The sequence below is a fragment of the Ascaphus truei genome, unplaced genomic scaffold (assembly GCF_040206685.1).
Source record: "Ascaphus truei isolate aAscTru1 unplaced genomic scaffold, aAscTru1.hap1 HAP1_SCAFFOLD_742, whole genome shotgun sequence".
Classification (NCBI taxonomy): Eukaryota; Metazoa; Chordata; class Amphibia; order Anura; family Ascaphidae; genus Ascaphus; species Ascaphus truei.
The window spans coordinates 80,042-107,379 of NW_027457077.1; the positions used below are offsets into that span (position 1 = coordinate 80,042).

Here is a 27,338-nt window from a genome sequence, read left to right on the forward strand (position 1 = left end):
ACTGATACACACACACACTGATACACACACTCACACTGATACACACACTCACACTGATACACACACACATTGATACACACACACACTGATATACACACACACACACTGATACACACACACACACACTGATACACACACATTGATACACACACACTGATATACACACACACACACACTGATACACACACAGATATACACACACACAGATATAAACACACACAGATATACACACACACAGATATACACACACACACAGATACACACACACATACACACACCCACACACATACACACTGACACACACACACACTGATACACACACACACACACACAGATACACACACACACACACAGATACACACACACACACAGATACACACACACACACTCACACACACACACACACACACACACACACACACACACACACATACACACACACAGACACAGATACACACACACACAGTGGAGTACAAGCAGAGGCAGCCACGAGCAGGCGGCTCCCCGCCTCCCCCTGCACCCACCCCCGCGTCCATCTCCCGCACCAAGGGGGGAGGGGGGTGGATGGGAGCGCCGGGACGCCCCCCTCCCCCAGCAGGCAGCCTATCACCCCGGGCAGCCACCACTGCCCGCTCCCGCGCCCATCTCCCGCACCAAGGGGACCGGGGGGGGGGGGGGAAAGGGAGCACCAGGACAGGAGGCAAACGTTGAGGCAAAGGCACAAAAACCCACCTGCTATCACCCCAGGCGGGCAGAGGGGGGGGAGACACCGCGCAGAGGAGCCATGAGCGGGCAGAGACACACACACCACGTGTGCTCTGCAGACGGAAGCGTAAGTCCCGCCCCCGGCACCCTCTGACTTGCAGCCAATCCCCTGCGGCCCGGCCGGCATTCTAAGTCCCGCCCCCCGGCAACCATTCATTCAACATAGAAAAAAAAACTTACCTGCCCTCGCATGGCATCCTCCTCACCGCCGCCACCACAAATCCTTAGAAGAGCTGCACGGTCGTGCCCGAAGAGCCGCGGTTTGACAACCCCTGTTATAAGCTAAAGCAGTAAAATTCAGGGCATTATTGAAAACCCTGCTTTCTGATTGGTTACAATTCCGGGCATTATCCAATCAGTAATGCCCGGAAATTTAGCAGTTTGCAAAGTGCAGTTTTCAATCTGTTTATTTCTAGCCAATCAGCTTTCAGAACAGCTGAGACAGGGCGGGGGATTGGTTAGATTGAAGTAACAGCTCTGAGACAGGGCAGGGGATTGGTCAAAAAGTATCAGCCACGGTTTGACTCCTCCCCCTCCCGAGCTGACTGAGATTTTCTGAGCAGATTCAATTGAATTGGGGGAGAGGGGGGTCGGCAAATAAGTAAGTGGCTGCCTGCTGTTTGTTTGTGGCTGCAGTTTCTGTGTGTCTCAGTAGCAGTGTGTGTGCTGTTGTATATCTGTGTAGAGGTGCTGTGTGTGTGTATAGAGCTCCAGTGTGTGTGTGTGTGTGTGTGTGTGTCAGTGTCAGCAGCAGTGTTTATGGGTGTAGCATGTGTGTGTAGCAGCAGCAGTGTGTGTGTGTGTGTGTGTGTGTGTGTGTGTGTGTGTGTGTGTGTGTGTGTGTGTGTGTGTGTGTAAAGGTGCTGAGTATAGAGGTGCTGAGTATAGAGGTGCAGTGTTGTGTGTGTGTATGTTGTGTGTGTAGAGGTGATGTGTTGTGTATAGAGGTGCAGTGTTGTGTGTGTGTGTGTGGTGGGGGGGTTGTAGAGGTGCTGTGTGTTGTGTGTAGAGGTGGGGGGGGAGTGCAAATTTTAGTAAGTTGCTGCATTTTTTATTGTGGTGCAGTGTGTGTGTGTGTGTGTGTGTGTGTGTGTGTGTGTGTGTGTGTGTGTGTGTTGTATGTGTAGTAGCAGTTTGTGTGTGTGTAGAGCTGATGTGTGTGTAGAGCTACTGTGTTTATGTGTATAGAGCTCCAGTGTGTGTGAGTGTCAGCTGCAGTGTTTATGGGTGTAGCATGTGTGTGTAGCAGCAGAGTTTGTGTGTGTAGAGCTGTTGTGATGTGTGTGTGTGTAGACCTGCTGAGTTGTGAGTGTAGAGGAGGTGCTGTGTTGTGTGTCTAGAGCTCCAGTGTGTGTCTGTGTGTGTGTGTGTGTGTATGTAGAGCTGCTGTGATGTGTGTGGTGTGCTTGTGTGTGTAGAGGTGGTGTGTGTGTGTGTGTGTAGCAGCAGTTTGTGTGTGTGTGTGTGTGTGTACACAGAGGGGGTGGCAGTGTGTGGATATAGATATCTGCAGTGTAAGAGTATATAGAGGTGGTTTCATGTATTTACCATTTTATTTTAATTAAAAAAATCTATTTAACTATACAAAAATGTCTATTATTTACGCCTTATATATAATAAGCCTATAATAGTAATAATCCCCTCAGAACAGGGCATTACTGGCCAATAAGGCCCTGGCTGGGTTAAAATCCCTCGGCTTCGCCTCGGGCCTTCAACTCTTCCAGCCAGGGCATTATTGGCCAGTAATGCCCTGTTCTTCAGGGATTATTACTTAAATAAAGCGAGTGGCTGTACCCCAACGTCTTACATGTTCTTTCTCTTGTGTTACAGTCCTGCTGGGTCCTTCACTCATTCAGTACATTAAAATTCCATAATGAGCTGAACCTGAGAAATGCGGTGGAGTTGGCAAAGAAAAGTCTCATTGGGGATAAAGAGCTGCCGGTGAAAGTGGAGGCTGCGATCGCACTGCAGATGTTGATAAGCAACCAGGGGCCAGGTAAGACAAGTGATGGACATTTGTGAAGCATTATGCTGTTTATGGTTCCTAGATGGGATAATTGCGGGATCTAACAATGTTCTCCCCTTACTCTCTGTCTGTTATCAATCTGACATGTATTTGGCACTGAATCCATTCTTTCTTTTGCTACCTCTTCTTCTATTTTCTTGGCTTTCTTGTGATTGGCTCTCTCGCTGCATGTAATTTGGCTGCTGCCTCATGGTTGGCTGCTTTATTATTGGCTGTCTTGTGATTTGGATCTTTGCTGTGTTGTCTTGTAGTTACTTCCTGACTGCAGCTTTGTGTCTCCTAGCTAAAGAGCATTTGAGACCATACATCAGGCATGTTATGCAAGAACTGCTTCACATAGTCAAAGAGACGGAGAACGATGACCTGACCAACGTTATTCAGAAGAGGATCTGTGAATACAGCCAGGAGGTGGCTCCCATTGCAGTAGACATGACAAGGCATCTGGTAAGTGGGAAAATATTTTCTTTATATGTAATGTATATTTAAGCTTGGCCCCCTGCAGAAGCACTTACCAGAATGCCCTCCTACTGTCTCTGTACGTCCTTCCTACCTATCAATTAGATTGTAAGCTCTTCGGAGCAGGAACTCCTTTTCCTAAATGTTACTTTTGTCTGGAGCACTGATCTGTTGTTTGTATTATTTGTTATTTATATAAGATTGTCAAGTGTATTACTGCTGTGAAGCACTATGTACATTAATGGTGCTATATAAATAAAGAGATATACATATTTTTATCTTTCACTAGCTGAAAGACCAGGCGTTGCCCATGAGTTAAATTTCCCGCTAGGAGAAGGGGGGGGGGGGGAAGGGGGGAGGAGGGGGGGGTAGGGGGGAGGAGGGGAGGGACAGTGGACAGGAGGAGGGGAGGGGGGGAGGGACAGTGGACAGGAGGAGGGGAGGGGGGAGGGACAGTGGATAGGAGGAGGGGGGGACAGTGGACGGGAGGGGGGGCAGTGGATGGGAGGGGGGGGGACAGTGGACAGGACCCCCCCCCCATGCGTAGCTCCGGTCCCCACCCTAGAGTGTCTGACACACACACAGTGACTCACACACACACATAGTGTCACACTCACACACAGTGTAACACACACACACACACACACACAGTGTCACACACACAGTGTCACACACACACACACACACACACACACACACACACACACACACACACACACACACACACACACACACACACACACACACACACACACACACACACACACACACACACAGTCCCCCCCCACACACACAGTGTCACACACACACACACACACAGTGTCCCCCCCCCCCACACACACAGTGTCCCCCCCCCACTCACACACAGTGAGACACACACACACACAGTGACACACATACACACACAGTGAGACACACACACACGTCACCTCTCCTTCTGGCCGCCGCCATCTTAGTTACTCCGCGAGGGAGGAAGGGGGTCCTTCCGGGTGCCGCCATCTTAGGCGCCGCATGGCAGCTGCAGGCTGCCTGCCCACTGCCTGTTGGAGCACCGGGGGTAGGTGAGCGGAGCACCGGGGGGGAGGTGAGCAAAGCACCGGGGGGGAGGTGAGCAGAGCACCGGGGGGGAGCTGAGCGGAGCACCGGGGGGGAGCTGAGCGGAGCACCGGGGGGGAGCTGAGCGGAGCACCGGGGGGGGAGCTGAGCGGAGCACAGGGGGGGGAGCTGAGCGGAGCACAGGGGGGGAAAGCTGAGCGGAGCACCGGGGGGGAGCTGAGCGGAGCACCGGGGGGGAGCTGAGCGGAGCATCGGGGGGGAGCTGAGCGGAGCACCGGGGGGGGAGCTGAGCGGAGCACCAGGGGGGGGGAGCTGAGTGGAGCACCGGGGAGGGGGGGAGGTGAGTGTGATGGTTTGGGGGGAGAGGACAGAGAGAGAGAGGGGTGTGTGTGTGTGTGCGTGTGTGTGTGTGTGTGTGTGTCCTTTGGCCCGTCACTCCGCCTCAGGCCAATGAGAGGTGTGCGGGGGAGGGTGGGCCAAGGGACCAATGAGATTTCCCCTAGGGACAGAGACCATGCAGACATCCAGACAGGCATACAGTGCTTTCACAAATATAGTATAAGATTATAAGGCAGCAAGATATTGTGTAAGGTAGTAACAGAAGGTGAGAGACAATAATGCAATGTGGCAATCTATGAACACTCTCCAGTTGTAATCCAGGGGGAGCATGAAGGGAAAAGAACATAAAACAAGAAAAACAATCTAAGTGCAGACAATAAAATTCAAGTGATATAAATTCTGCGTTCTTTCTTGGCTCATATGTGATGTCTACTTACAAGATGTAAGTCAAAATCAAGCGGTTTTGACACTCAATGGTCTCTGCTGTGCAGGTATTCCCACCAGGTGATAGGGTCTCCAGCTCTCAGCTCCGCAGCAAAGTGTATGTAAAAGAAATACAAACCATAGTGCAGACCAGTATAATGTAAAAAAACTAGACTTTATGGGGTTTAAAAAATGAACACTTACAATAAAAACAAGTATTTCAGGCATGTACCACAATCATTGTGATCAAAGAGAGAAGATTTTTTGGTTTACACTTCAGGCTCACCCGCCTCCTCCGGTGTGACTTGGTGTGGACCACCACTCTCAGGTACTTTGTACCTCCAGCGGTGGGCGCATTGATCCAGGTCTCTCTCCCCTCGTGGGTTCCCTCTTCTGTGGGTCAATCACCTTCCCATAACAGCTGCCCGCAGGCACTGTGGAGTTCTCCACTGGGATACAGCCTCTCGGATGGATGTTTCAGCTTCACTCGCACACCGATGCGTCACTTCCGCTCCGTCCCGATACGTCACTTCCGGTCGCGGTTCTGTGAGTATCTGTCAGTAAATTTCTCCTCTCTTCTCTCTCCTCTCTGGGCGGCTACCACTCTACGCGTTTCGCCAAAAAAGGGTGTGCGGCTTCCTCAGGAGTGTACCGCCCCCTACTCTAAGGTGACATTATATACCTTCCTTAATTGGAATTTGATCTGGAACACTTGTGCATAAAAAACTGGTCTGCACTTATTATCATCTGTGCCTTTGTATGCATGAAGGAGCGATTCCAAATAGGGAAAAAAACCTCTGACTCATGACAGGATTAACCTGTTATTTTCTGGAACCGCAATATGAGGTGATAAAACGGATAATACTCATAGCTTTTTTTATGGGTAATCTGATCGTCAGGAGGGTGATTCTATGGAATCTAAATTTTGTCCAAAAAAATTGGAAACAGTGTAATATAATAGGGATTAACTGTGGTAATATAGGGTTGAATCAGAATATTTTCATGCTGTATATGATTACATTAGCATATTTCTATCTAGCAGGGAAGGGGTTAAATTGTGTCTTATCATTGTTTCCATAATAGGGGAGATGTTACTTATTCTCACAAGTGGGCTTAGATTAGGGGGCGGTACACTCCTGAGGAAGCCACACACCCTTTTTTGGCGAAACGCGTAGAGTGGTAGCCGCCCAGAGAGGAGAGAGAAGAGAGGAGAAATTTACTGACAGATACTCACAGAACCGCGACCGGAAGTGACGTATCGGGACGGAGCGGAAGTGACGCATCGGTGTGCGAGTGAAGCTGAAACATCCATCCGAGAGGCTGTATCCCAGTGGAGAACTCCACAGTGCCTGCGGGCAGCTGTTATGGGAAGGTGATTGACCCACAGAAGAGGGAACCCACGAGGGGAGAGAGACCTGGATCAATGCGCCCACCGCTGGAGGTACAAAGTCCCTGAGAGTGGTGGTCCACACCAAGTCACACCGGAGGAGGCGGGTGAGCCTGAAGTGTAAACCAAAAAATCTTCTCTCTTTGATCACAATGATTGTGGTACATGCCTGAAATACTTGTTTTTATTGTAAGTGTTCATTTTTTAAACCCCATAAAGTCTAGTTTTTTTTACATTATACTGGTCTGCACTATGGTTTGTATTTCTTTTACATACACTTTGCTGCGGAGCTGAGAGCTGGAGACCCTATCACCTGGTGGGAATACCTGCACAGCAGAGACCATTGAGTGTCAAAACCGCTTGATTTTGACTTACATCTTGTAAGTAGACATCACATATGAGCCAAGAAAGAACGCAGAATTTATATCACTTGAATTTTATTGTCTGCACTTAGATTGTTTTTCTTGTTTTATGTTCTTTTCCCTTCATGCTCCCCCTGGATTACAACTGGAGAGTGACGATTTGTGGGACTAGCGAAACCAGTCCCCACCAGCTGGGTTTGAGCAGGGGGTTTGAACCTTTCAATAATATTATCACGTTATTTGAACACAATATCACTGTTTAACAATTAATTGATTTGGTCAAAATATTCACTGTATATTATTAGTGTACACTAATAGAGTTAGCGCCGTTTTCTTTCACCTTCACGTAGCACAAATCTATGAACACTGACAGAGAAAAGAGTCTGTAAACATGAGCTTATGAAGTCAATTCTAGGAGAGAGTGAGCGCACAAGGTATAGTGGGGGAGAGACTGGCTGGGCAGGGTGTAATGTTGGGCGAGGGGCTAGCAACATATAATGCTAGGAGACTGACCAGATTGGTTCTTAAGCTGGTCTCCATGAGCAGTATGGGGCCAGCTTGGCTCTGCTTGTGTCAGTATGGGGGCAGGAGGATGTTGGATAGGCTTCCCTTAAGAATTGAACTTTCACGGCACCTTTTACATGTGTGTAAGGGATGTTGCAGGATGGATTTGACCTGGCTTTCAAGGGCAAGTTACGAGAAAGGTGCAGAGGCAAATATGTAGAGTAGAATACATTATTAATAATCATAGTAATAGCATGTTCTTGTATAGTGCTACTAGTTTTACGTAGCCTTTTAGAGACATTTTGCAGGCACAGGTCCCTGCCCCATGGAGCTTACACTCTATGTTTTTGGTACCTGAGGCACAGGGAGATTAAGTGACTTGCCCAGGGTCACAAGGAGCTGACACTGGGAATTGAACCAGGTTCCCCTGCTTAAAACTCAGTGCCAGTCAGGGTCTTTACTCACTGAGCCACTCCTACATTGGCATATACTCTGTGGCTAAACTACTGCTGCCTTTAGAAATGTTAACCCTTTAGTTACAGCAGACGTCTATAACATATGGTACTGTATGGGATCGAAAAACACGTTTATGTTGGGTATAGTCAATGCAATGCATATTGGAGTCCAGTAAAAACATTCTCTGCAATGCATGTCGTTTTGGAATCATAATGTGATATTGAAGTGATTTCAATCTTGGAATTCTGGGAAAAATAACTGGATATTTTAGCATCCATCACATCACCTACTTACTGCCTGTCCTGTCCATCACAGACATCACCATTATTCCAAACACTCAGGAATATCTCATACTTTACAGCAGGAGTGTCCAACTGCAGTCCTCAATGGTCACCAACTGATCAGGAATTAAGGATATCCCTGCTTCAGCACAGGTGGCTCAGTCAACAACTGAGCCACTGGTTGAGCCCACCTGTGCTGAAACGGATATCCTTAAATGCTGACCTGTAGGTGGCCCTAGAGGACCTGAGTTGGCTATCCCTGCTGCTTTACAGCAAGGGTTTATATTTGGTTCATCAGCTGCTATTTTAGGAGTCTTAGTGCTTGTTTTATCCATCTTGTGCATCTTAATCTTCTAAGGCAAATATGTGAAAGCTCTTGATGCAAAATCTAAATGTGTGATAAGCCGCATTATGCCTCAGTTTAATTTACCTCCTGGTTATCCAATTACGCTGCAGTGATATTATGCTTCACATCTTGACACCAGTGTGACACTGTGTCTTTCTTTCAAGGCTGACATATTTGTCAAGGTTCTTCAGAGTGAGGAGTATGAAGAGGTGGAGGATAAGACAGTGATGGCCATGGGCATCCTGCACACAATCGATATTGTCCTGACCGTGGTGGAGGATTACACGGAGGTGAGTGCACTCTGCTACTGCCTTTAACTGCTCTCTGCTGAGTGATCCCGCATAGCACCTTCTCTTTTCTTCCACTGTCTGCTTTGTTTGTTTGTGCCTGGAAATTATTCTTTACTGGGACACCTTTTATTTTCGGTATTGTAGCCTCTTTTGTTTTTTTTCAGGTAAAACAGCAGTTGGAGGAAATATGTTTACAGATCATTGGCCTTGTTTTGCAGAAACACATCATAGGTATCTTTCAAATATTCATGTTTTAAATAACAGGACTCATGAGCCTGGCTGGCCTTTATGCACAAACCCAGGTTTTGTTTGGTTTCCAAACATTGGTTTACTACACATACACTGCATATAATATTTTTTTGTGTTATAGATCATGCAGGGGTGGCAATTTTTTGGGGTTGGAGGGCCACTTGACAAGCTTGGGTAAACGTTGCCGGCTGCAAACATAATGTAGAATCTACACAAAGTCTGGGGTTCGCAAAGTTTATCATAGCTCCCCTTCTCGCAACCGGCATCTCACCTACCCACCTCACTCTCTCACTCACTTTCCCTCTTCTCTTTTAATAATCACTCTTCTTTTTTTTAATCTTCCCTATTCACTCCTCACTCTGATCCCCTTGCTCCTTTCTCCTCCTCCCCTTCCTCCTCCTTGCTCCCCTTGCTCCTCCTCACTCACCCTCTTTATCCCTCACTGTCCTTCAATCTCCCTCCTCTCCCCAACTTCCCTTCCCCCTCTCCTCCGGTCTCTACATGGGGTGCGGGCAACGGAGGCAGCAGCAGATGCTCTGCGTGCGTAGGTGACGGCACTGTGGCTGGATGTCCACCCATACAGTGATTTATGGAAGTTGGGCCCGACTTTCAGTCCATCCTAACTTCCATTTTAGGACCACCTGGGTGGGCTCCAGCCATGCTACTGTCTCAGCTGCCGAGCTGCTGCTGCTGCCACTGACGCTGCCTCAGTCGCCTGCACCATAGGCAATCATCCGACCTGCAGGCCTCACTTTGCCCACCCCGGCTCTAGAGGAAGAGAAATCTTTTCCATCACTCTCCACGGCAAGCAAATTCTGCATCATCCCTGCTGTTACAATAAAGAATATATTTTCAGCAGGTTACATTTCTTCAGCCTTGGTTGGTAATTCCATAGAGCAAGAATCTCCCCTGTAAGTTTTTTTTTGTATTGTTTGATATAGGTGTATATTTTTTTAAAAAAAATAGGAGATGGGGCACACGGATTTCAAAAATAATGAAAATTTATTAAAGCATACATTTATTAAAGCACATGCTTGAATACATTTTCATTATTTTTTAAATCCGTGTGCCCCATCTCCTATTTTTCTTATTTTCATAAGTAAACAGTTCAAATTTGATTAGTATTTCCTCTTACGGCTGACCTTACAGCAATCTGACTCGGCTCAACTACTTTTAGGTTTTCTTAGTTTAGAATCTGTAGTTTAGTTCTGATATATCCTTTTTAACGAATGTGTTCTAAGAATATCGTAGCTTGAGTATGGTATATTCTTCCTGGAGATTTAGAATGGTCAAAATCAGGTCTGCTTCCCCTATCCATACATATGCCATTCTATAGATCACCACTACTCTAAGTTTTCTTTTGGGGATATCTCCTTCCAAACTGGAAATGACTTGGATCAATGTCTTGTATATAATGTATAACCCTGTTCACTTAATGTAACTATGTACAGTATTTGTAACCATGTATTTCACATCATAACTCTGTGCCTAGGACATACTTGAAAACAAGAGGTAACGCTCAGTGTATTACTTCCTGGTAAAACATTTTATAAATAAATAAATCCAGTAACCACCAACCTTTTTCCTTCTGACTATCTCTCTCCCACGGCAAATGAAATTCCAGTGCTTACCTAGGCTAATTTTTAGATCAGCGTATGCCATATACACAGAGATCTTTTCTTGGTACAGTACGCTAAAGTATATTGGATTCTGCCTTTGAATTTTCTATGACCTTATTGCCAGGTATGCAGGGAATTATGGTTGACAAGTTCCTGACCCACCATTTAGTTTACCAAAATCAATCCTTATGTTCTCCTTTACTCGCTGTTGCACACTTTCCACCCAACATCTCTCTAATTTTTCAAACACCTTGGATATGGACTTGCCCTACTCTGAAGTGTACGACACTGCATGCTTTAATCACCTCTCTCCAGAGCAAACTCTGAGTAGAGTTATGCATGCCTAATATTTATACAGTACTAGTGTCCGTAATTCTAATTTATCGCTCCTCTTTCTATGCCACTAGGAATTGAAGGGAAAAAGCCCTGCCCAGTTGGGGGGTGGAGGTTTCATCTTTTAACAAATGAGAACCCAGCACCCTTTATATGGCTCCCTGCTCTCCTTTAAACCCCCATTTTTAGTTGTACCTGTCAAGGGGGTAGATTTGTTCCTCACAGGGTTTATTTTTTGGTACACTTTGCCTTTTGGTCTTCCCTGTTGCTAAGCAAAAGAGAAGATTTGGTTCCCTAGTGCCAAGATGCATCCGTCTGGTCAGTGGGGAAGAAGCGGATGTGTAGGGATGTAGTCAGGTTTACTGTCCCCGTGACTGCGAGAAATTACGTGTAAATCCCCAGCATTTATTTGCATTTTTGCGAACACAGTGACTTAGCTTCAAAACTGGAGTTTAGAGTCGGCCATAGTACTTTGCAGGAACAGGTAGGCGGTGCTAGTGTGTCTTAAATGTAAATTCAATGTAAGCCTTCCCTTATTCCCGTTCATTTCATACGAGATGATATATCTCATTTTATTTCAATGTAACCTACCACTTCTTCCCCTAAACTTCAGAAGACTTAAAAGTATTTTTAAAGTATGGCATGGTTTTATTAGAGTATAGGGAATGACAGTTTAAGGACAAGTAACAAAGACTTTGAATTATTTCAATCGTTTTCAATTCTCTTACAAAAATACAGTTGTCTTCAACGGATCGTCTTCTTTTAAAAAAAAATATTTTTATAGGTGATCATCATAAGAACCACAGAATCCATATTTAGTGTCCTGGAACTAGATTCCATATTCCTCTGTCTCCCCTTTCAGTTTATGGGATTCATTTCTTCCTTGTTCAGTTGGCTGTTATTTCCCCTGTCTCAGCAGCTTGTTGTATGAGAACATGCAACATTATTGCTACATGTTGTTGTTTCCTTAGACATTTCTGTGAGTTGCTATAGCAACCCCAGCCTTTCTCTCAAATGGGCTAGTCTGCTTTCTCCCCCTCTGCCTTGCCCACAGATGGTCTGTCCCCAGGCTATCTTGCTACCCAGAATACACTGGGGCTTCCTTTTCCACCTTCTACACTGGCTGAGTGAGTACCCCTCCTGTAATTGCTCCAGTGGCAGGGCCGAATCCTTTTGACCTGCCCTTAACTACAAAGCACCCACAGAGAGACATTACACCAACATCTCTTCCACAAGTGCCTGTCTTTATTGCTGCTTTCCCTAAATAAAGTGAAGAAAAGATACAGGACTTGTTGTGCTTTAGAAAGAGGGCCGAGTTGAACCTATCTGGGCTAATCATCCTACACATGACCCTGGCCTCCAGAATATTTAGAGACCAAGAAATGTTACGTCCATCACATGTCTTTCAACTGCTGAGTCAGTCAGAAAGCGCCCATGGAATCAGTTTGTTCTGCAGCAGAAAGAAGGGATCTATTGATCTGTGGATTCTGTCCACAGGGTGACACAGATGGAACCTATGACCCATGAAAGCAGTCTCTGCAATGTGACACACTGACATAAACAGACGGGACTTCCTATTGACTTCTATAGCTAGGATTTGGTGAGATTAAAGTGTTAATTGGTTCTATCTTTGTGAATTCCTTTTATTTCTTGCAGAGTTTTATGAGGAGATCCTGTCTTTGGCATACAGTCTGACCAACCAGACCATCTCCTCTCAGATGTGGCAGCTTCTAGGCATCTTGTTTAAAGTCTTTCAGAGGGATTCCTATGAATACTTTACAGGTTCGAGATAATTCAAGTTTCGTTTATTTGCCCTTGTCTAACTGATCAATTTTTTTTCTAATAACTGTTTATTTGCAAGATTTTCGGCTTACAGAAGAGAAGGGTAAAGGGACCCAACATAAATTATAGTAGTAAGACATTTATACAAAAAGACCAAGGAGAGGGTAAACGGGAAGGAAAAAGGGATAAAAACAAATCAGTCCAAGTAAGGCCGCGGCTTGTAGTATAACTAAAAAGTGCCTCCACAGGGCCTGATGAAGCTGCACATCGTGGTGTTTGTATGCGTGACCTCCGGAATACTTGGCAGCAGAGACCCGTCCACCTTACAGAGAGCAGTCACTTTTTTTAAAATTTTACTACAGGCTGGCAAGCTTCTGAGGCCTATTTTGGACCTAACTTGTCTGATACAAAGTCTGTATTGATGCTCGGGAGGAGGACACTTCTTTCCCTGAGAGATGCTAAGAGTTGTTTCAAAATGGCGATGCTAAGAGACTCGCAAGTATTCCTAAATTTGAATTGTTTGCCTACCGCGCTGTCCCTTGCACTGAGACTTGCCTCTCTGAACCCCTAAATTACAATCGGGATGTGAAGACTTACTTTATTTGACTGTTTTCTTGTTTGGAATCATTCATCTTTAGTTTTCCTTCACGCATATCTGCAATCCACAATATTCTGGGTCAGTTTGAGTGACGTTGTCCAGGCCAATTTCAATTTGCTATTCCCTACGAGGATGGCGGATGCATTTCCTTCCAAGGATCTGAGTCTTTATTCTGGTGGCCGTGCTGATATTACTTTCTTCTCTCTGGTTTATCATCTTGCATGCACGGACGCTATATTGGGGTCTCCGATTATTTTTGCAGTTGACACTTATGAGTTCTGTTATCGTGCTGTTCTTGTATGTATGTCTTTATTTATATAGCGCTTCACAGTAGTAATACAAACGACAATCATATAAATAACAACCAATATAAATAACACGATGGGAATAAGTGCTTCAGACATAAAAGTAACATTAAGGAAGAGGAATCCCTGCTCCAATGAGCTTACAATCTAATTGGTAGGTAGGAAGAATGTACAGAGACAGTAGGAGGGCGTTCTGGTAAGTGTGTCTGCAGGGGGTCAAGGTATACTGTATGTATCAGGTACAGTATTAATCACGGAGCTTCTCATACGCTTCTTTAAGCATGTGTGTTTTAAGGTGGGTCTCGGGGTGCTGCCGCGACGCGCACTTGGAGCGATCACATTAATGTAATAAAATGTGCCTGTCCACTCTGGCGCTGTGCATGTGGACGTACGCTTGCCAATGCTCAGCGCTTGCCAATGCTCAGCGCTTGGGGAGACAGGCAAAAGTGATTTTCAAGCGTGCTGAAGGGTCACATGACCCCTCAGCAACGAATCAGACTGAGGGCAAAGAGAAATCCTTTTGTGCCTGCACACAACAGCAACAGATGTAGATTTTGCACTGTGTAGACTAATTAGACTAAACTCTAAATAACATACAGTAGTTACAATAAGAGATCCCACGCAAATATTTTATAAAAAATGTATATTTATTATTTCATGGGAACTGCAAAAAAAAATTTAAACACACACACACACCTTTATTATACCTTTCATAATATTTCTGGGAGGTCCATCTCATGGCCTGTGCAGTTTTATCTGATAGACATTAAATACAATTATTCACCACAAATTTTAATTATTGCTATAAAAAAAAAATCCTGAGTGAATTTATGGCTAGTCCCCAAACGAGAGCGCTCCCAGTTTAAAGCTTCAATTCTCTTCATTCTACCTTTATCTCATATGAGAGGCGATTTTTACAAACGAACCTCTGATTACTTTGTACGCTTCCCATACAGTTGAGCAGTTTGTGTCGGAGAAGTCAAGGTCATTTTTTCATTGTAATAATACCTGGGGATGCATAACAGATGTGATCACTCTCCATTGATGAATCATGTTGCGCGGGGCCAGATTGATAAGAATATCTATCGTAGCATGATCCGACCATGTAATCTGAATACGCGACTGCTGAATCTGAGAGGCCAAGCGCGTATCCACCAAGTACATGTCAACATGTCAATTCAAGAGTATGATTTATGTGGCACTGAGACAAAAGTATCATCTATGGCCAATGGGTGCAAGTTCCTCCAAATGTCTACCAATTCCAGATCTTTTAACCAATCAAATTTAGTGTTAAGGACAGTTTTAAAGTGACCACCCATGATGAGACCTTTTTTGATGTCCTCTAATAAAGAAAAGGTGCTCTCAAAAAAGAGAACTTTCGAAGCGATAGAAGCGTAAACCTTGGCTAATATTACCAGAGGACCACCTACGGTTGCATACAAACCAGAAAAATGTATCTGCCCTCTTTTTTTGTTTTAATCTGTTTTGATTTTAAAAGAGATATTATCATTTGTCAGAATGGCAACCACTATCTCTCTTCGCTGGTGCTGAGGAGAGAAACACCTGGGAGTATTGCTGATGAAAATAAGTAGCTGAAGAACGTCTGCTAAAATGCGTTTCTTGTATAAAAACGACGTCCGCTGCTTCTGTTCTATAGTTAGATATACAGTAGCTAGTCTACGTTTCTGAGGGCTATTAAATCTCTTATGTTGATGGATTATCATAAGCAAAGACATGAGACTATGCAGTGAAGGTTATGTTGAGTGGCATAGCATTAGCCCCCCCCCATCCCCGCCTCCCCCAGAATAACCTGTTGAGACGCATTTGATCGAAAAATAAACCGCAAGGGAAAATACATTTGAGCAAGCAAAAAAAGAGTTGGTAGGAAGCCGAAACACAGGAGTAGAGTAACCATGCCAACTTTGTGACCGGCACGAGACAAAAAAAACGGGGAAAGCACCCACGACACATCATGCTTCTTACCTGGACAGCCAAGACTGAACCCAGGAAGCACATAATACTGCAATAGGCATCTTATCAGCAGATTAAAACTGGCATAGTCATGAAACATAACGACCAAGAATAACTCTGCCAACTTTATCTATATAACGGAACAAAAATGAACCAGAAGACCCTACAAAAGGGAGAGAACCAAGTTATTTTAGAAACTAAGTAAACTATAATGATTTAAACATTTTAAAAAAAAACAAGGGAACACAATTTATCAGACGATAACATCAAATGACTGCCATCGTTTGGCTGCGGCGGAGGGTCCCTCTGCGGCCGATCTGCCACTGGAACCTTCGCTGCCAGCCGCTTCTAAGTTGAGTTTTACTAGTTGAGGTAGGGGGTTAATTTAAAGGGGCTTTAGCGGTTAGGGTAGGGGGTTAATGTAAGGGGTTTTAGGGTAAGGGCTTAGTTAGGGGGTTTATGGTAGGAGGTTTGGGGTAAGAGTTTAGGGTAAAGTGGATTAAGGGTAGGGGTTCAAGTTTTTATGGTAGAGGTAGCGTTGGTTTGGGTTTTTTTAGGGTAAGTGTTAGATGTCGGGACTTACCTTAGTGGCAAAGCGGCCGGCGGCTGAGCATCCCGGCAACGGGGTGAGTAGCGGCGAAGTGCAGATGGTCAGCCATGACAAAATGTACTAGACCAGTTCTCAATGTAGCGCCTGAGAAATGTAGCCGAGACCCATAACACCAGAAATGTTTTGTTTGCTACAAATGTTCTCAAATCCTTTAGGGTGCTGCATAGCAATGCAGTTGTTTTCATGTGTGAATTAAGAAGAAAATAATGAGTCGGAATTGTCTCTCCTGTTTCTCAGGAGATTTTACTCCATTCAGGTTGTGTTTGTAAGAACAAAAATAGGTTTAGCTCCTGAATATTATTGTGTGACGACCAATTCTGAGGGAGTGAACTGTAACTAAAATCTCCCTCGTGCTCAGTTTAATCAATGCAGGAGTTTCTTGAATTTTAAGAAAATCTAATTATTTAAGCTGCCGATCAATCCATTCGCCCGTGATCGGTGAAAATACTGCTTCTCAAAGTATGGCTGCCTATTGTAAAGCTGCAGTTTAAGTTGCCGTTAAAAAAATAAATCTATATCTACAGCTTAACCTCTTTATAGTGCGGTCCTCGGGGGTTTTATGGTGGTACTGTGCCCGCCGGAGGGGGAAACCTAAGAACACTCCCAGCCTTCCCAGACCCGGTGGGGCAGCGGCAACAGCACGCAGCACTTACCCGGCATCTGGCAGCTCTTCTCCCTGTCTCTGCTTCCTGCTTCTGCTTTCGTCTTGCGAGAGCAAGCTCCCTTATAGAGACAGTGTGTCTCTGTGTGTGTGTGTGTTTGTGTGCGTATTTGACTGTGTGAGATGCTGTGAGTGTATGCAGTGTGCTGTGAGTGTATGCTGTGAGTGTGTGTGTGCTGTGTGTTCAGTGAGCAGTGTGTTCAGTGAGCAGTGTGTGCAGTGAGCAGTGTGTGCAGTGAGCAGTGTGTGCAGTGAGCAGTGTGTGCAGTGAGCAGTGTGTGCTGTGAGTGTGTGCTGTGAGTGTGTATGTGTGCTGTGAGTGTGTGTGCGTGCTGTGAGTGTGTGTGCGTGCAAAAAAAAACCTTACATTTAAAAAAAAAATAATAATAATTTTTTTACATTCGGGGTCCATGCCCAAACCGCGTTATATGCAGATCCGCATTATAGCGGATTGCGCTATAACGGGGTTGATATATAGATATATATATAGAGATATAAATCTATATCTATATCTCTATCAACAAGACAAACTGCTTGCAACAGACTAAGCAAATAATGAGTACTTAAATTAGTAATATAATAACCACTAACGCTATGGACTAGAAGTAATATAACAATGAAAAGAAAAAGAAAAGCGTCTCAACTCAGCACTCAAGTATACTCAGAACAAATATCAAAGAAAATTATGATTTATTTAACAGCACAAATAATCAAATATAAAATACAAAAAATATTAAAACAAACCCTGACATCCTCCTGTGATAGAATATGTATCAGACAGGGGAAATCCGCTTTGAAGATACTGATGGACCCCTAATACACAAGGCAAGGGAAAAAAGCCAATAAGCACAAGATATATGTAGAACAAGGGGTTAACAATAACCCCTTGAACCTACAAGGCCGGCCTCACCCCAAGTAAATATAAAACCACACAGCAAGCATAGATAACACATGCACCAAATTGCCTAATACATGCTGATGTCAAATACATATGTTATATATGTAACGGGTATTCCCCCACCCAATCGCAAATAGGGTCTCCTAGGGCAAATACTACTCTGGTTACAAGGCATAATAGTGTGGCGCACCTGTTGGCTTACAGGACTCCTGAGTCTCCCGCTTGATGGTATTATGGGGAAGGTCAGGACAGGCTTCTGGGGACATACCCAGTACGTACTCACGGTGACAGTGCCTCCATCTATTGCAGGCCCCAGGATATGGGGTGGAATCCCTGGAATAGAACGTCCCACTCAGGGATGAGATTCCAGTCTCACAACCGCTTCTTTATAATCAGAAACACTTTATTTCCTCTGCAGCACACTGTACAGCATACACAGTCACAGCAGTACTTCTCAGGAGTTCTCCCTCAGGATGACCATGGCCTTTCACTCCCAGTCAGGGCCCTGGAAGCAGGCCTAGCTCTTCCACTACCCCCTATCAGAGTAGTGGGAAAAGTCTACCAGCCTCTCCCAGGGGGAGGGCCTCAAGCCTGCCAGGTCCCTGATAGCTCGGTTAGGTAAGACTCAGCTCCTCTCAGGGTAGGAGCAACTGACTCAATACAGGAAATGCAGATCATTAAGACAGATACAACAAGAGCCCGCCCCTGTCCCTTATTGGACACAGGCCTGACTGCACTGCTTTCTCTGCCTCACTGATCTGCAGTGAGTGGGGAGAACCCATCTTAACTCCTGGCAAACCTGCTGTTACCAGGGATTATTGCACAAAAGGAGGACAGAATAATAGCCCAAACCTACCAGGACTATACTCTCCCTCTGGTGGAATCCAATGGTCCCCACTTGGACCTAAATTTGCGGGTCAATCCTGCAGGTGAACAACCTGTACAAAACAAAATAACATGACATATTATTCACCATAATACAGTGTTATTACATTTGCAGGTTATACACCCTCCTTAGATGGTGACACAAAAAAATTAGTTTTACTCCCAACGTGGAGAATCCGCTACTAACAGTAATACCTGGGATCAGGTTCCTTTACTACCCTCAGGATATGTATTCACTTGTACTAGCTATACCCTCTTAGGGTGGCCTGCGCACAGCATTGTCCACTGGGTTTGGAGCAGAAGTACCATAACACTTGGGGTGGCATACTGGACACCTACAATCATCCCATAATTTAGACATGGGTGCTAATGGTCGGAGAGGATCATGCCCATACACTTTCTTAAGGCATCTCCTGGAGATGAAAGGCTCCCTTTCTTCATTATCAGAACTATATCCCCTGTCCTCATCAGTGGAAACCCATTTCAAACTCAATTCCCCCCTCTACTGAGTGGTGAAAATAAAGTAATGACTTTTGGTGATTTCTGACAACTCTGTCAGACACTGGAGGTACATAGGGTTTTACCCGAGCAACAGGTACAATATGAACAACATCATTACCCAATTCCCCAGAGACCTGAACCAAACCCACCCAGTCCTTGTAATCAGTGAATGGCTTGGGGACCCCCTGTTCACCCAGTGACCCGTGGTGACTGTATCTGAAATCCGAACCAGATGGGACAGGGGCAATGGCAGGGGTAATGGGGCCAGAGACTGGGGCATAGGAAGCAACAGTATCCGGGGCAAAGTCCTTGGCTTCAGCTAGGCCACGGCCTACCACAGGGGACGTTGGTTGCTTGGACGCAGCCACGACAGGCCAGCGTTTCCCTTGGTCTACCACCCTGTAAATGTAGTGGTCCATTTCTCGCCTGGAGAGGACGCAACTCACCGGAGCGGTCGCAGCACAGTCCCAGTCCACTCTGGAGGTCGCCTTGTAAGTGACGTCATCCTCTCGCGAGGTCGCGTAATCTTGTGTCCGGTCCCGCACAGGAAGTACATCATCCGCAGAACGGGGTACCGGGAGCTCGACGCTGTCTTTCTTGCGGAAGTAGGCGCTGGGATGGGCCTCATCTCCGGACTCCTTCGCCACAGCCTTGGTCGGGGCCTCTTCTAAGGCCTCCTCCATCGGAGCCCGCTCCACATCACAAGTAAGTGGCTCTCTTCTTGCAGCACCGCTGTAGGGGTCCGCCGGTAGGCGCCTCACCCCCGCTGAACTGCTATCACGTTCATCGTCCGACGATGCAGGTAGGGACATCTCCACAGGGGAATGACATTGGGGCCCTTCGCAGTCACTGGCGGCAATCGGCACGAAGCGGTCCCGCTTCTGCGCCACCAGCGATAGCGATCCCCATCCTCCCTGGGCAGTCACTGTCTCTTCCGTGGGTTCCACCATCGTGAGTTCCGCCTCTGGAACCGTGGTGCACAGACCCTAAGGAACGTTTGTTGGGGCGCACGGGCCCTTCGCATGGGTAACATTGACATGGCCCACATCGCATAGCATAACCGCTGGGTCATCAGGCTTTGCTGACACCAGAGGACCGGCTCTGGCCTCGTCAGGTTCAATCACCTCACCCGGTAGCATTTGGGTTGCGGTCTCTGGAACCGGCTCGGGACTTGTCTCAGTCGTCGGGGCTTGGTACACCCCAATGGTAGGCATTAGCGGGCTAGACACAAGATGGCTTGCCCCATTCACAAAGAAAATAGCCCCCCAAGCAAGGTCTTCTCCCAGGCATGCACAGTCAGGGCCCAAACACCGCAAGCTGTGATCCCATCAGTGAGTACATCCAGGAAACCTTCTGGCAGCGAGTAATAGGCAAAGTCCATATCGCCTGCTCTTACTTTATGTATACACGGGCACAAAAGAAAGGGGTAGCTCACTCCTCTGGCCCGCCATGTTCCATCAGTCTGAGGTTGCAGCAGCTCGCATCCAGCTCCTCCTTCAGTTTGGGTAAAGCTCTGGGATTGTCTCTCATTGTGCCCCCTCCCTCTGGTGCAGATTAGAGGAGGGGCACTCGATAGTAAGGCGTGACTCTGGCTTTCACTGTGACCCCTCCCTCTGGTGGAGATTAGAGGAGGGTCACTGGGTGTTACCTCATGATGTGGACTCTTCGCTGAGCCAGTCACAGGGCAGGGGGCCGCGGCTCCTGCTTTCGTGCCACTTCCTGCACATAGGCGGGGCTCTAGCTTTCGCGCCAGACCCGGCCAAATCTCTGCAAATAATCTGCTCAGTCTTTTTGCACGCAGCACGTGCGTCATCCAAACTCGGCGGGAAACGCCATTTTAGCTTCTTTGCACCGCGCGGTGCACTATCGCATATAGCAGCCGCCATCTTAGGTGAACCCACAATTTTCACTGTACAGTGGCGACAATGTTTATCTGAGCACGGCCGTAGCCGCGGTGTGGGGGAGCCGGCGGCTCATTTGGGGATTTCCCTGGCGCGTGCAGCGCGTCACTCTGGCGCCGGTCACACGGCCCAGGGTTCCCCGGCATCCCCTAAGGCTGCAGAGGCAGCAGAGGTAAGGGGGACGCTGCGCGCAGCTTTGCGCAAGCCAGGGGAGCAGCCAGAGGTTCGGGGAAGGGGAGGGGAGGGGGGCATTTAAATTAAACGCGCGGGAAGGGGAAGATGCGGCTCGCTCGCGGCTCCGTTTTGGCGCCAGCCGGAATAAGCCCCGTTCATAAGGGGCACAAAACAGGCAAATGCTCAAATAAACTTTGCCGCTGCTGTAGCACAACCCTCACTGTTTGGCAGGGAACTCGCTCTCTTGTGAACACTGCAATACATGTAGCCTCTGGCAAGTGGTGAACTCGGCATACCCCAGGCTAGGCAAAACTCTTTCTTTGTATACTGCACACGATAACAGTCCAGTACACGTGCTCTGCGGTTCATAGTCTGGCTACTGGCTAGTAGTACTCTGGGCTCTTCCCTGTGCAGTACTCTTGTGTCTCCCCCTCTTGGCTGCCAGTATTGTGGTTCCTATCCAGGGGTCCCTCTTAATTGCGTTAACCAGGCCACCCCCTAGGCATCCTGACTACCCACCTCAGGTTTGACTCGAACAGCAATAGCCTCGTCTCCAGATCTATTCACCCTTTAGGGCAGTCTAGGGCGTGCTTTTCGAGGTTTTTTCGTTCTCCTGACTACCCCTAGACTTCTCCCTTTCAGCAGCACTGGTTCTGGAAGCATACTTTCAATCTTTCTGTTTTGTGTCGCTGAAAGCCTGTCCTGATTATCTCAGCAGTGCCTCCAATTGTAACGGGTATTCCCCCACCCAATCGCAAATAGGGTCTCCTAGGCCAAATACTACTCTGGTTACAAGGCATAATAGTGTGGCGCACCTGTTGGCTTACAGGACTCCTGAGTCTCCCGCTTGATGGTATTATGGGGAAGGTCAGGACAGGCTTCTGGGGACATACCCAGTACGTACTCACGGCGACAGTGCCTCCATCTATTGCAGGCCCCAGGATATGGGGTGGAATCCCTGGAATAGAACGTCCCACTCAGGGATGAGAGATTCCAGTCTCACAACCGCTTCTTTATAATCAGGAACACTTTATTTCCTCTGCAGCACACTGTACAGCATACACAGTCACAGCAGTACTTCTCAGGAGTTCTCCCTCAGGATGACCCTGGCCTTTCACTCCCAGTCAGGACCCTGGAAGCAGGCCTAGCTCTTCCACTACCCCCTATCAGAGTAGTGGGAAAAGTCTACCAGCCTCTCCCAGGGGGAGGGCCTCAAGCCTGCCAGGTCCCTGACAGCTCGGTTAGGTAAGACTCAGCTCCTCTCAGGGTAGGAGCAACTGACTCAATACAGGAAATGCAGATCATTAAGACAGATACAAGAGCCCGCCCCTGTCCCTTATTGGACACAGGCCTGACTGCACTGCTTTCTCTGCCTCACTGATCTGCAGTGAGTGGGGAGAACCCATCTTAACTACTGGCAAACCTGCTGTTACCAGGGATTATTGCACAAAAGGAGGACAGAATAATAGCCCAAACCTACCAGGGCTATATATACATACACCGTAAATGCAGTTGGTATAATCAAGGCAAACCAGGCATAGTACCAAAAGGAGACTGTTAGTATGGGATCAACAATGGTTAACAGTTCACATCAGTTACCATAGTCCATGAGACCATCCATGCCACACTGTGATAGTAAAATGTCCAAAGGGTAAAGATCTTCCAATTGAGGGGTCCATCCGCCGGGGAGTCAGGGAAAAATAGACGCCCTAACACGTGTTTCATTCTCGCTTCATGATCCCATCATCCCATCTACATGTGTGTATATATATATATATATAATTATGCCTCACAGCATAATTCTTCCTGCATCTCCTCTTCCAGTCCACGTGCTAAGGAGATGAGCATGTGGACAGCAGGAACAGGAGAGAGGAGAGAGATGAGCACGTGGACTGGAAGAGGAGATGCAGGAAGAATTATACTGTGAGGCTTTAACATCTTTACTGAGGGAGTCGGGTTCCACCACACTATCACAAGAACTCATTGACAATTTCGAGCTGTCCATCCATCCCACTGGTTCCGTGGATTCAGACCTGGAGGGAGATTTGACTATTATACACTCACCTTTCAGACCCAGCTGGTTCAAGGGGCTGTTACGTCACTATTCAGTGTATATATACACAAGCGTTCAACCCCTCTCCACTACCTTTTGACAAAGTCGCCCGAGAGTGACGAAACGCGTCAGGGAGCGTCATCACGCAAACGTACGGACATTACGTCATCACGCGTGCGCAAGAACAGGCCGGTTCGTGCGCCCAACACTACGGAGGCCATCCAGCAGGGAGTTTCTCTGGGATTCCAGCACGACTTCGGTGATACACCTCTCACAACCCGAATACTCAGATGATCACGGACTCCTCATCTTGCAGAGACTGACGGACGTCTGATGAAAGTATTGATACCGGATGGTGGTGATATTATCACGAAATGCTTTTAACACTTGTACCTTTGTGAGTGTATTTCCCCCCCCCGCCTCCCCCTTCCCACCGTTAAATATACAGTTTTATACTATGGGGCGTGCGCTCTCTCCTCTCTTTTTTCTACAGATTCCATAGGATGTGGTTTACCCTTCTGAGAGCAGCCGGAGACCCCTCTACAGACGTCACCATTTTTATTGATGAACTATCTTTGAAGGATTGGTTATCACTTTAATTTATTTTTATTAGTTTCTCTTTTTGTCAATATTGTATTGTGTGAATTTTAGGTCATTTAAATAATAAGCACTTAATTTAATTTATGCACAGGCACTTATACATTGAATATGTCAGTGTGACACTTATAGCACATGTATTCATTATATATATTTTTTTAAATAATATATTATATATTTTCAAACACTTGTAATACCCCTTAGGCGCTGCTTTTTCTTTTTTTGTTAGTCCATATATATATAGATATATAGATATACTGATATACCCGGCGTTGCCCGGGATGTAAATCCGTAATAGGTATTATTATTTATAAATAGTTGAAAAGAAACATGGAAGAAAATGTAATACGATATTGTTGTTTAAAAATGGTTTATTGTAAACACACCACAGTACAATGTATATTTTGGTGATGTAAACATGTGAGGTGTGTGTACCGCTAGGGTGGGTGTGAGGCATCGGGTGGGTGTTCAGTATGGGTGGCGGGTGGGTAGGGGAGTGCTGGCTGTGGGTGGGAGTCCCGCTAGGGTGTGAGCGGGTGTGAGGCGGCGGGTGTCTGGTGAGTGTGTGCGGCGGCTGGTCAGTGATGTCGGTGCATAGGGGTGTGAGTGTGGCGGGTGGGTGTGAGGCGGGAGGCGCCGGGTGGGTGGTGAGTGGGTGCGGCGGCTAGTCAGTGATGTCGGTGCGTAGGGGTGGGAGGCGGCGGGTGTGTGTCGAGTGTCAGGTGGGTGAGAGGCGGCAGGTGTCTGAGTGAGGGCGGCGGCTGTGGGGCGCAGGGGTGTGAGGCGGCGGGTGGCTGAAAGGCAGAGGCGGGAGGCGGCGGGAGTGCGGGCGGCAAGTGGGTGAAAGGCAGAGGCATGAGTGCGGCGCGTGGGTGAAAGGCAGGGGCGGGAGGGGGGTGAAAGGCAGCGCCGGGGGGGAAGGCAGGGGCAGGGGTGAAGGCAGGGGCGGGGGGAAGGCAGGTGCGGGGGGGGGAAGGCAGGGGCAGGGGTGAAGGCAGGGGCGGGGGGAAGGCAGGAGAGGGGGGGAAGGCAGGGGTGGGGGGGGGAAGGCAGGGGTGGGGGGGGGAAGGCAGGGGTGGGGGGGGGAGGCAGGGGCGAGGGGGAGGCAGGAGGCAAGGGGGGCTGTCACTGTGTGTCCCTGTGTGTGTCAGTGTGTCTGTCACTGTGTGTGTCAGTGTGTCTGTCACTGTGTATGTCGGGGGGGTGGGGAGGGGGGGTCAAAAACGCAGCTGAGGGAGGGGTCAAAAACAGAGCTGGGGAGGGGTCAAAAACGGAGCTGGGGGAGGGGTCAAAAATGGAGCTGGTGGAGGGGTCAAAAACAGAGCTGGTGATGGGTCAAAAACGAAGCTGGGGGAGGGGGTCAAAAAGGGAGCTGGAGGGGGTCAAAAAGGGAGCTGGAGGGGGTCAAAAACGGAGCTGGGGGAGGGCTCAAAAACGAAGCTGGGAGAGGGTCAAAACCGGAGCTGGGGGGGTCAAACACCCCCCCCCCCTCCCCAGCAATACCTCACCTCAGGCAGCAGCAGCAGCAGTGTGGCCAGGGGTTGGGGACCCCTGGGTTAGAGCGCACCGGCCAATGAGAGCCGTGGGGGGCAGGCAATCCGGAGGGGTGAGACGTGTGTGTATATACTGTTAGACCACACCGGCCAATGAGAGGTGTGCGGGGGTGGGTGGGCCAAGGGAGCCATCTCATTGGCCTGAGGCGGAGTGAGCCCTATAGGCTTAAGCTTGCTGCATGGTCACAGCTTTGAGCACAGCCAGTGTTAAGATGCATAGCCAGAAAACCCACCCACAGACAGCTGTTTCGACCTTAATGGGTCTCATCAGTGTGGGGTTGGTTAACTGGCTATGCAATGAAGCGAAAGGATGGGGTTTACCATACTGAGTTAAGTTATGGTGAGTTAAAAAAAGTGACAAAAACCCTTCACAGCAAAGCATTTAGCAAATGTAAAAATACTGTATGCTCATTTGCATGTCTTAGCCAGGTCTGCAACCCCGCCTTTCACCATTATCTCCCAGCACACAGCACTTCCACTGCAGCAAGGGATTCTGGGAAATGACATGCAAATGAGCACACAGTGCCACTTTCTGCTTCAAAAACCATTTTATACATGGTTCCCTATAGGCTTAAGCTTGCTGCATGGTCACAGCTTTATATATTTATATATTTATATATACTGTATATATATATATATATATATATATATATATATATATATATATATATACCATAATACTGAGTAAAGTTATGGTGAGTAAAAAAAAGTGACAAAAACCCTCCACAGGAAAGCAAATATGCAAATGCAACTGTATGCTCATCTGCATGTCTTAGGCAGGTCTGCAACCCCGCCTTTCCCCATTATCACCCAGCATACAGCACTTCCACTGCAGCAAGGGATTCTGGGAAATGACATGCAAATGAGCACAGTTGCCTATAGGGAACCATGTTAAAAATGGTTTTTGAGGCAAAAAGTGACACTGTGTGCTCATTTGCATGTCATTTCCCAGAATCCCTTGCTGCAGTGGAAGTGCTGTATGCTGGGTGATAATGGGGAAAGGCGGGGTTGCAGACCTGCCTAAGACATGCAGGTGAGCATACAGTTGTATTTGCATATATATATATATATATATATATATAACGACAAACCTATACATTTGCTCGCCCCGGGCGAGTGGATTTAACCCCCGGGCGAGTAAATATTGGCCCAAGCAGCACACGTTTGGTACTAGGTGGCGAGTAGATTTTTTTGTGTGGCGAGTAGATTTTATATATATATATATATATATATATATATATAACCAATTGATTGCTATCCCAAAGGGAGAAGCGCAGGGATTCACTTTCTGTTTTGCACATTTTGTATGGCCAAATCCTTCACCAGCTGCATGCTCCTTATATGGAGAAGCGCGGTGATTATATATTTGTTTTACATTATAAGTAGGGAGGAGGCAGGTAACTACAGGCCAGAGGGGAAATTCATAGAAAAATTGCTAAAAAGATAGTATTATTAAATAACTTAAGTCCCATAACTTGCATGATTCCAAGCAGCTTGTATTTGCTGGGCTGAACTAAGGTCAAACACTTCTGATCGATATTTTTACTGGATGATTATGATAAGAGATCCGGGTGGAGAACTTGTTTATCAGTATTTTTCAGTGGCTAAATGAAGAAGGCATTGGATGAAGGAGAGGCAAGTGAGTGTTTTCAGTATGGGGAGTAGATTCAGAGGAGAGCAAGTAACTAGTGGAGTGCCTCAGGGATCTGTACTTGAACCGGTGCTCTTTAATTTAATATATCTTTATTCGTCACATTACAGATGGTCATGTTTTCAGGATATCCCATCTTCAGCACAGGTGGCTCAATCAGAGGCTCTGTCTTTGACTGAGCCACCTGTGCTGGAGCTGGGACTGACTGAGCCACCTGTGCTGGATCTGGGACTGACTGAGCCACCTGTGCTGGATCTGGGACTGACTGAGCCACCTGTGCTGGAGCTGGGACTGATTGAGCTACCT

The 27,338-nt window shown here is 47.0% G+C and overlaps 1 pseudogene; it reads left to right on the forward strand.

Moving 5' to 3' along the window:
- The window catches only part of LOC142486107 (importin-8-like), a 68,942-nt pseudogene that overhangs the window by 21,780 nt on the left and 19,824 nt on the right, over nt 1-27,338 (forward strand).